Source organism: Zootermopsis nevadensis, unplaced genomic scaffold, assembly GCF_977971745.1.
Source record: "Zootermopsis nevadensis isolate Lab colony 2312 unplaced genomic scaffold, Znev_1.0 Znev_ptg000243l, whole genome shotgun sequence".
Lineage (NCBI taxonomy): Eukaryota > Metazoa > Arthropoda > Insecta > Blattodea > Termopsidae > Zootermopsis > Zootermopsis nevadensis.
The window spans coordinates 490,001-500,000 of NW_028259370.1; the positions used below are offsets into that span (position 1 = coordinate 490,001).

General features: G+C 54.2%; 2 non-coding genes across 2 annotated transcripts; both read right to left on the bottom strand.

The window, feature by feature from the left end:
- Positions 1–188: 188 nt before the first annotated feature.
- LOC147870558 (5.8S ribosomal RNA) lies at positions 189–344 on the bottom strand. The gene has a single exon (XR_015533356.1). It is a non-coding gene; the product is annotated as a 5.8S ribosomal RNA (ribosomal RNA).
- Positions 345–1,168: 824 nt separating this feature from the next.
- Positions 1,169–3,086, bottom strand: LOC147870559 (small subunit ribosomal RNA). The gene has a single exon (XR_015533378.1). It is a non-coding gene; the product is annotated as a small subunit ribosomal RNA (ribosomal RNA).
- Positions 3,087–10,000: the final 6,914 nt, after the last annotated feature.

Genomic DNA, 10,000 nt, shown 5'->3' on the forward strand with positions numbered 1-10,000 from the left:
CCCTTAACCTCCTCGCAGTCGCCGACGCCGCCACCGATTGCTCGGAGCGACGCCGGCGGTGCGAGGTGCAGGCTCGTCAGACCCCCCAGCGTAGGGCCGCTCGCGTGCCTTTATTTCTTTCTTTCTCTTTCTTTCTTTCTTTCCCTTATTATCTTAAAGACCGCGCGGGCCCACGGGTTTCATGTAGCCGACCCTCAGCCAGGCGTGGTCCGGGATTGGAAATCCAAGGACCGCAATGTGCGTTCGAAACGTCGATGTTCATGTGTCCTGCAGTTCACATGTCGACGCGCAATTAGCTGCGTTCTTCATCGACCCACGAGCCGAGTGATCCACCGCTCAGGGTTGTTTTTCTCTAGATTCGAGCAGAGCTTCGGGTAGGATGCTACTGCTAGTCCCGTAGGACAGGTAGTTGTTATTTTTCGAGGGGGAGCTGCCCCCAGAACAGCGGCACGGTCAGACCGCGCTCCCCTCTCGTTCAAGCGCCGCCGAAACGGCCTTGCGTGGGCAGATAAAGTGGCTTTAAGCCCAGTGCTCGCGGTCGCGCGGGTTGTCCTTGGATCCCTGAGGATCCTCGGAGCCCGCGTGCCGCCGGCACCCACTCACCATCTTTCGCTCCTACTTCCCACCTCGAGGCGGGACGGTCTTGCCGTCCCCCTCCGGGGGATTACTTCGCCGACCTGGACACCTCAGGCCGACGACGTTATCTCCGAGATCCGGCCGCTGCCAGGAAGAGCCGGTCCAATCACAGGCGAGATTACGCCTTCCGCAGAGCCCCGTTCATCTGGTTCATTCTTAATGCCTTCCTTTTATTAATTTTTGATGCGTCTTCCCCTCATTCGGGGGGAGACGGTGCGACTTTCGCCGACCGGTCCCCCCTCAGGTTGACGTCATCTATTTTTCAGTCATCAGTAGTGGTCACATATTATGATGCGTCTTCCCCCTCATGCGGGGGGAGTCGGTGCGACTTTCGCCGACCGGTCCCCCCTCAGGTTGACGTCATCTATTTTTCAGTCATCAGTAGAGGTTGTATTATCATGAATGACCAGACACGGGTACTTCCACGAGAAGGCGGTCCACTCGCAAGCGAGATTACGCACTCCCCCAGAGCCAGCAACCGTACTCGGTTTCTTAATGCCTTCCTTCTCTGTTCGGTCACTCTCGGTGCCGTTAATGATCCTTCCGCAGGTTCACCTACGGAAACCTTGTTACGACTTTTACTTCCTCTAAATGATCAAGTTCGGGCATCTTCCCGGTGGAATCGAAGGGCCGAAACCCCGCGCCCACCGGTCCGAAGACCTCACTAAATCATTCAATCGGTAGTAGCGACGGGCGGTGTGTACAAAGGGCAGGGACGTAATCAACGCGAGCTTATGACTCGCGCTTACTGGGAATTCCTCGTTCATGGGGAACAATTGCAAGCCCCAATCCCTAGCACGAAGGAGGTTCAGCGGGTTACCCGGACCTTTCGGCCAGGGAGGACACGCTGATTCCTTCAGTGTAGCGCGCGTGCGGCCCAGAACATCTAAGGGCATCACAGACCTGTTATTGCTCAATCTCGTGCGGCTAGAAGCCGCCTGTCCCTCTAAGAAGATTAGGAGTCGCCGGTAGCACAGAGGATACCGGATGCGACTATTTAGCAGGCTAGAGTCTCGTTCGTTATCGGAATTAACCAGACAAATCGCTCCACCAACTAAGAACGGCCATGCACCACCACCCACCGAATCAAGAAAGAGCTCTCAATCTGTCAATCCTCCCGGTGTCTGGGCCTGGTGAGGTTTCCCGTGTTGAGTCAAATTAAGCCGCAGGCTCCACTCCTGGTGGTGCCCTTCCGTCAATTCCTTTAAGTTTCAGCTTTGCAACCATACTTCCCCCGGAACCCAAAAGCTTTGGTTTCCCGGAAGCCGCCCGCCGAGTCATCGGAGGAACTTCGGCGGATTGCTGGCTGGCATCGTTTATGGTTAGAACTAGGGCGGTATCTGATCGCCTTCGAACCTCTAACTTTCGTTCTTGATCAGAGAAAACATTCTTGGCAAATGCTTTCGCTTCTGTCCGTCTTGCGACGATCCAAGAATTTCACCTCTAACGTCGCAATACGAATGCCCCCGTCTGTCCCTTTTGATCATTACCTCGGGGCTTCCGAAAACCAACAAAATAGAACCGAGGTCCTATTCCATTATTCCATGCACTCGGTATTCAGGCGGCTGCTGCCTGCTTTAAGCACTCTAATTTGTTCAAAGTAAAAGTGCCGGCCCATCGTGACACTCGGTCAAGAGCACCGCGACGGGATTGTGTAGGCCCTCCCCGAGACGACCCGAGGCGTGGGAGCGTCGCCGCCCCCATCGCCCGCGGGCGCCGGCTCGGGCCACCGGCAGGACGTCCGCACGTGCGTGCCAGTTAGACACCGACGGGCGGTGAACCGGCAGCGTGGGACACAAGTCCGACTACGAGCTTTTTAACCGCAACAGCTTTAATATACGCTATTGGAGCTGGAATTACCGCGGCTGCTGGCACCAGACTTGCCCTCCAATGGATACTCGTTAAAGTCTTTAGAGTGTACTCATTCCGATTACGGGGCCTCGGATGAGTCCCGTATCGTTATTTTTCGTCACTACCTCCCCGTGCCGGGAGTGGGTAATTTGCGCGCCTGCTGCCTTCCTTGGATGTGGTAGCCGTTTCTCAGGCTCCCTCTCCGGAATCGAACCCTGATTCCCCGTTACCCGTTACAACCATGGTAGGCGCAGAGCCTACCATCGACAGTTGATAAGGCAGACATTTGAAAGATGCGTCGCCGGTTCGTAGACCGTGCGATCCGCCTCCATTTATTCAGAGTCACCAAGGCAAACGGCCGCGTGAGCGACCGATTGGTTTTGATCTAATAAAAGCGTCCCGACCGTCTCCGGTCGGGACTCGGTTGCATGTATTAGCTCTAGAATTACCACAGTTATCCAAGTAACTGTCCACCATCTAAGGAACCATAACTGATTTAATGAGCCATTCGCGGTTTCACCTTAATTTGGCTTGCACTGAGACATGCATGGCTTAATCTTTGAGACAAGCATATGACTACTGGCAGGATCAACCAGGGAACCGAAGACTCACTTGGAGCTCGTTCCTCCCCCTCCACGCGGTCCCGGATGGGTCCGGCGAGGGGGTCCAGTTCATACTTCAACGCTCGCACTCCGTGCGCCCCTGCGAGCAGGGGCCACTTCGTGCCGTTAGGGGGACGCCACGTGAGCGCCCCCAGAACCGTGGTGCCATTAGGGCACCCTTCCCTCTCTTCACTCGACATGCATAAGCGCCGAAGCGCCGTTTGGCATCGCGAGTCTAGCACGCGCCCGGACTACGAGTGAGTCGGTTGCAGTGTGTCCACGATACGCCGCCTATAGACCGTGTCCGGGGGACAGAGGGCCGCGGCATCGCGGTGGCGAAGGGTTTGCCGGGAAGGGGAACGAAGCCGGCCTTTTTCGTAAAATCGTTCCCCTGTTGCTTGCCGGGAAGGTGGACGAACCCGGTCTCTCTCGTAAAATCGTCCACCTGCTGCTTGCCGGGAAGGGGAACAAAGCCGGTCTTTTTCGTAAAATCGTTCCCCTGTTGCTTGCCGGGAAGGTGGACGAACCCGGTCTTTATCGTCAAATCGTCCACCTGCTGGTTGCCGGGAAGGGGAACGAAGCCGGCCTTTTTCGTAAAATCGTTCCCCTGTTGCTTGCCGGGAAGGAGGACGAACCCGGTCTTTATCGTCAAATCGTCCTCCTGTTGCTTGCCGGAAAGGGGAACGAAGCCGGCCTTTTTCGTAAAATCGTTCCCCTGTTGCTTGCCGCGAAGGTGGACGAACCCGGTCTCTCTCGTAAAATCGTCCACCTGCTGCTTGCCGGGAAGGGGAACGAAGCCGGTCTTTTTCGTAAAATCGTTCCCCTGTTGCTTGCCGGGAAGGTGGACGAACCCGGTCTCTCTCGTAAAATCGTCCACCTGCTGCTTGCCGGGAAGGGGAACGAAGCCGGTCTTTTTCGTAAAATCGTTCCCCTGTTGCTTGCCGGGAAGGTGGACGAACCCGGTCTTTATCGTCAAATCGTCCACCTGCTGCTTGCCGGGAAGGGGAACGAAGCCGGCCTTTTTCGTAAAATCGTTCCCCTGTTGCTTGCCGGGAAGGAGGACGAACCCGGTCTTTAACGTCAAATCGTCCTCCTGTTGCTTGCCGGAAAGGGGAACGAAGCCGGCCTTCTTCGTAAAATCGTTCCCCTGTTGCTTGCCGGGAAGGTGGACGAACCCGGTCTTTCTCGTAAAATCGTCCACCTGCTGCTTGCCGGGAAGGGGAACGAAGCCGGCCTTTTTCGTAAAATCGTTCCCCTGCCGGGCGGAGGACGGACCCGGGCTTTTCTTCCGTCAGTTGTGTCCTCCTGATGTATCCAGACACCACCCAAGGCTCAGGAATCGTCTTATGCGGAAAAAGGGCCAATTTATCAGCGACGCATCCGTTAGTTCAACTAGAGGAAGTGTGAAATTTTCCTACAAAATAAGGTGCCAGCGCGGCGTTTTCAGGGGAGACTCGTAACGTCTGAGCCTCAGAGAGCGCGACCCGGCCGAATGCGAGCGGCAGGTCCCCTAAAATCGGCCTACCTAACACGCACGGATGGGACTTTGAAATCTGAAGACGTGGAGGGCACGAACGGGAATATATATGCGGCAGAAGCCAGAGACACCGCCGGCAGCCTCACCGTGACCGCACGAGAAGTCGTCACTTGCGCCAATCTTGCACTCGAGTGCCGAGTCACCTACGAGCAGACCCCTGCTTCTGCCTGTCCATTGAGGGCAGCCGAGCACGCGATTCCCCAGGAGACGGACTTCTGTACACTTGTGCCCCTCTTGCCCTAAACGGGGTTCGAGCAGCGCGGGGAGAGGAATTCAGTCCCCGGCGGATGCGCGCTCGTTCTAAGTGCAGCTTCCGAGAGGCCGCCCGTGAAGGCCATCACTTGTGCCACTCTTGCACTCGGAATCGAGTGCCGACTCGAACCGGAGCCTCCGCCGGCCACTGCGTGGGTTGACGGGCGCCGACCCCGATGAAGACGGCGATCGGTGCACATGTGCCCCCCATGCCCTAAACGGGGTTCGAGCAGCGCGGGGAGAGGAATTCAGTCCCCGGCGGATGCGCGCTCGTTCTAAGTGCAGCTTCCCAGAGGCCGCCCGTTAAGGCCTTCACATGTGCCACTCTTGCACTCGTAGATGAGTGCCGACTCGAGCCCGAGTCTCCGCCGGACACCGCGCGTGATGACGTGCGCCAACCCCGATGGACACGGCGGTCGGTGCACTTGTGCTCCACTTGCCCTAAACGGTTGCAAGTAGAGCGGGCCGAGGCCAGCAGTCCCCCGGCGGATGCGCGCTGGTTCTAAGTGCAGCTTCCCAGAGGCCGCCCGTGAAGGCCGTCACGTGTGCCGCTCTTGCACTCGGAATCGAGTGCCGACTCGAACCGGAGCCTCCGCCGGCCACTGCGTGGGTTGACGGGCGCCGTCCCCGATGAAGACGGCGATCGGTGCACATGTGCCCCTCTTGCCCTAAACGGGGTTCGAGCAGCGCGGGGAGAGGTCTTCAGTCTCCCGCGGATGCACGCTGGTACTAAGGGCCGGCTCACAGAAGCCACCTGTAAAGGCCGTCACATGTGCCACTCTTGCACTCGTAGTCGAGGGCCGACTCGAGCCCGAGCCTCCGCCGGACACCGCGCGTGTTGACGTGCGCCAACCCCGATGGACACGGCGGTCGGTGCATTTGTGCCCCACTTGCACTAAACGGTTGCAAGTACACCGGGCCGAGGAAAGCATTCCCCCGCGGTTGTCCGCTGGTACTAAGTGCAGCTTCCCAGAGGCCGCCCGTGAAGGCCGTCACGTGTGCCACTCTTGCACTCGGAATCGAGTGCCGACTCGAACCGGAGCCTCCGCCGGCCACTGCGCGGGTTGACGGGCGCCGACCCCGTTGAAGACGGCGATCGGTGCACATGTGCCACTCTTGCCCTAAACGGGGATCGAGCGGCGCGGGACGAGGCCTGCAGTCCCCCGCGTTGCCCGGTGGTACTGAGGGCAATCTCCCAGAGGCCGCCCGTGAAGGCCGTTACTTGTGTCACTCTTGCACTCAGTGCCCTGTGCCGACTCGAACCCGAGACTCGGCCGGTCTTCGCAGGCAACAGCGCGGGTTGACCACAAATTACACGGCGGTCGATACACTTGTGCCCCTCTTGCCCTAAACGGTCGCAAGTAGCGCGGGCCGAGGCCTGCAGTCCCTCGCTGTTGTCCGCTGGTACTAGGGGCAGCTTCCCAGAGGCCGCCCGTGAAGACCATCACTTGTGCCACTCTTGCACTCAGGCTCGAGTGCCGACTCGAACCCGAGACTCGACCAGTCTTCGCCGGCCACTGAGCGGGGTGACGGGCGCCGACCCCAAAGGACACGGCGGTCGGTGCACTTGTGCCACTCTTGCCCTAAACGGGGATCGAGCGGCGCGGGTCGAGGCCTGCAGTCCCCCGCGTTGCCCGGTGGTACTGAGGGCAATCTCCCAGAGGCCGCCCGTGAACGCCGTTACTTGTGTCACTCTTGCACTCAGTGTCCTGTGCCGACTCGAACCCGAGACTCGGCCGGTCTTCGCCGGCCACTGAGCGGGGTGACGGGCGCCGACCCCAAAGGAAACGGCGGTCGGTGCACTTGTGCCACTCTTGCCCTAAACTGCCTCAGCCAACGCGGGGCGGAAGCGCGAATGGCCTGCCGGCGACAGGGTCCCCGGCGGCCGGTAGTCCAATCTCAGACTTCCCCCTGCTCGAGGAGAGCCTCGCTCGCCAAGCTCATATACTATAGTCTGGACCCCCCTTATCTCAGCATTCGTCAGTCACGGAAGAGGCAGAGCCGCGGACACCGGCGGATGGCCCCTCGGCTGCCGCCAGAAATTTTAATTAAGTTTTTCTCTTCCTTAATCATTTCCGATCATACTAAATTTTGTATATGTTAGAATACATACACATACTTACTTATATAACCGCTTTATTTAATATTTTTCTGCACTTTAGAAATTTTCGGACTTAGCCGCTGAAGCGACTCAAGTAACACGCACGGTGGGACATAGCCGCAGAACTGGTTTCATGTACCACGCACCACGGGACATAGCCGCAGAATTCGTACCGTCCAAGTAAGGCCCAGCTAACACAGCGGAAATTTATTTTTAGTCAATTAACGGCATTACTATGCACAGCAAGGCCAACTTTCTTCAATTATGAATATTTTTCTGCATTTTGGAAATTTTCGGACTTAGCCGCTGAAGCGACTCAACTAACACGCACGGTCGGACATAGCCGCAGAACTGGTTTCAAGTACCACGCACCACGGGACATAGCCGCAGAATTCGTACCGTCCAAGTAAGGCCCACCTAACACAGCGGAAATTTATTTTTAATCTATTAACGATATTATTAAGCACAGCAAGGCCAACTTTCTTCAATTATGTATATTTTTCTGCATTTTGGAAATTTTCGGACTTAGCCGCTGAAGCGACTCAAGTAACACGCACGGTGGGACATAGCCGCAGAACTGATTTCAAGTACCACGCACCACGGGACATAGCCGCAGAATTCGTACCGTCCAAGTAAGGCCCACCTAACACAGCGGTAATTTATTTTTAATCTATTAACGATTTTATTAAGCACAGCAAGCCCAATTTTCTTCAATTATGTGTATTTTTCTGCATTTTGGAAATTTTTTGGACTTAGCCGCTGAAGCGACTCAACTAACACGCACGGTCGGACATAGCCGCAGAACTGATTTCAAGTACCACGCACCACGGGACATAGCCGCAGAATTCGTCCCGTCCAAGTAAGGCCCACCTAACACAGCGGAAATTTATTTTTAGTCAATTAACGGCATTACTATGCACAGCAAGGCCAACTTTCTTCAATTATGAATATTTTTCTGCATTTTGGAAATTTTCGGACTTAGCCGCTGAAGCGACTCAACTAACACGCACGGTCGGACATAGCCGCAGAACTGGTTTCAAGTACCACGCACCACGGGACATAGCCGCAGAATTCGTACCGTCCAAGTAAGGCCCAGCTAACACAGCGGAAATTTATTTTTAATCTATTAACGACATTATTAAGCACAGCAAGGCCAATTTTCTTCAATTATGTATATTTTCTGCATTTTGGAAATTTTCGGACTTAGCCGCTGAAGCGACTCAACTAACACGCACGGTCGGACATAGCCGCAGAACTGGTTTCAAGTACCACGCACCACGGGACATAGCCGCAGAATTCGTACCGTCCAAGTAAGGCCCAGCTAACACAGCGGAAATTTATTTTTAATCTATTAACGACATTATTAAGCACAGCAAGGCCAATTTTCTTCAATTATGTATATTTTTCTGCATTTTGGAAATTTTCGGACTTAGCCGCTGAAGCGACTCAACTAACACGCACGGTCGGACATAGCCGCAGAACTGGTTTCAAGTACCACGCACCACGGGACATAGCCGCAGAATTCGTACCGTCCAAGTAAGGCCCAGCTAACACAGCGGAAATTTATTTTTAATCTATTAACGATATTATTAAGCACAGCAAGCCCAATTTTCTTCAATTATGTGTATTTTTCTGCATTTTGGAAATTTTTTGGACTTAGCCGCTGAAGCGACTCAACTAACACGCACGGTCGGACATAGCCGCAGAACTGGTTTCAAGTACCACGCACCACGGGACATAGCCGCAGAATTCGTACCGTCCAAGTAAGGCCCACCTAACACAGCGGAAATTTATTTTTAATCTATTAACGATATTATTAAGCACAGCAAGGCCAACTTTCTTCAATTATGTATATTTTTCTGCATTTTGGAAATTTTCGGACTTAGCCGCTGAAGCGACTCAACTAACACGCACGGTCGGACATAGCCGCAGAACTGATTTCAAGTTCCAAGCACCACGGGACATAGCCGCAGAGCCATGACTTTTGAGTTAAATTTCGGAAATTTATTTTTAGACAATTAACGGCATTATTGTGCACAGCAAGCCCATTTTTTTTCAATTAAGAATATTTTACTGCATTTTGGAATATTTCGGACTTAGCCGCTGAAGTTATATTCGTTCTATTTCTTATTCTTAGGAAGGCGCTATCACGGCACGGTCTCGTGCTTCGAAGCAGCCCCGTAACTATACTCGCCGTCTGAATTGGCCTCAGGAAGCGACCGTCCCAATACAACCCATCAAACACAGGCGTAGTCTCTTACATGACTTACTTTTAATGCGTTAACGGCTATACGATGATTTCTTTCGAGACGGGGCACCGCAAGCCCAATTTTAATGATTTACAAATACTTAACCATATTATTATTTTTATTATTTGTTATTGATTGCAAATGATTTTATCCCCGGTGGCAGTGACCTACAATAAGGTACAAGAACATAAGACACAACAAAACAATGCGATACATCAACACAGTGAGACAGAAAAAGAATAATTAGAGGGCACAACAAAAAGAATAAGACACAACAGAACCATAAAAGAAAAACATAAGACGCAACCAAAACAACACATCCCACTCACTCACTCAAAATCAAACAACTCATAAGAATACAAAACCATCTACTTCACTATATTACGCTTTCTTCCTCCCTAATTCTTCTTCTTCTACTCCCGTTATTCGTGTTGTCTTATGTTATTTTTATTCAAGTTACTATTATTAAGAAGGCGCCATTACCGCAGGACTCTTTCACCGAAACAGCCTTCTGAGCTACCACGCGCCGTCGGACTTTTGCCGCAGACGTCCCGGGCCTTGGCGGCCGGCAAGCCTCTCGTCGGGGAGAAAATCGCCTTCCGCCCGCGCAAGACAAATGCTGAGATAAGGGGGGTCCAGACCTACTATGGGGAGGACTTTGGGAGCAGGTCCGAGTGCGCGGCCGAACCGGCAATCGGCAAGTATGAGGCCTCCTGCCGGTTCGGGACACGCCGCACTTGACCCGGGGTCGTAGTGTCAGGACGGGGGTGGG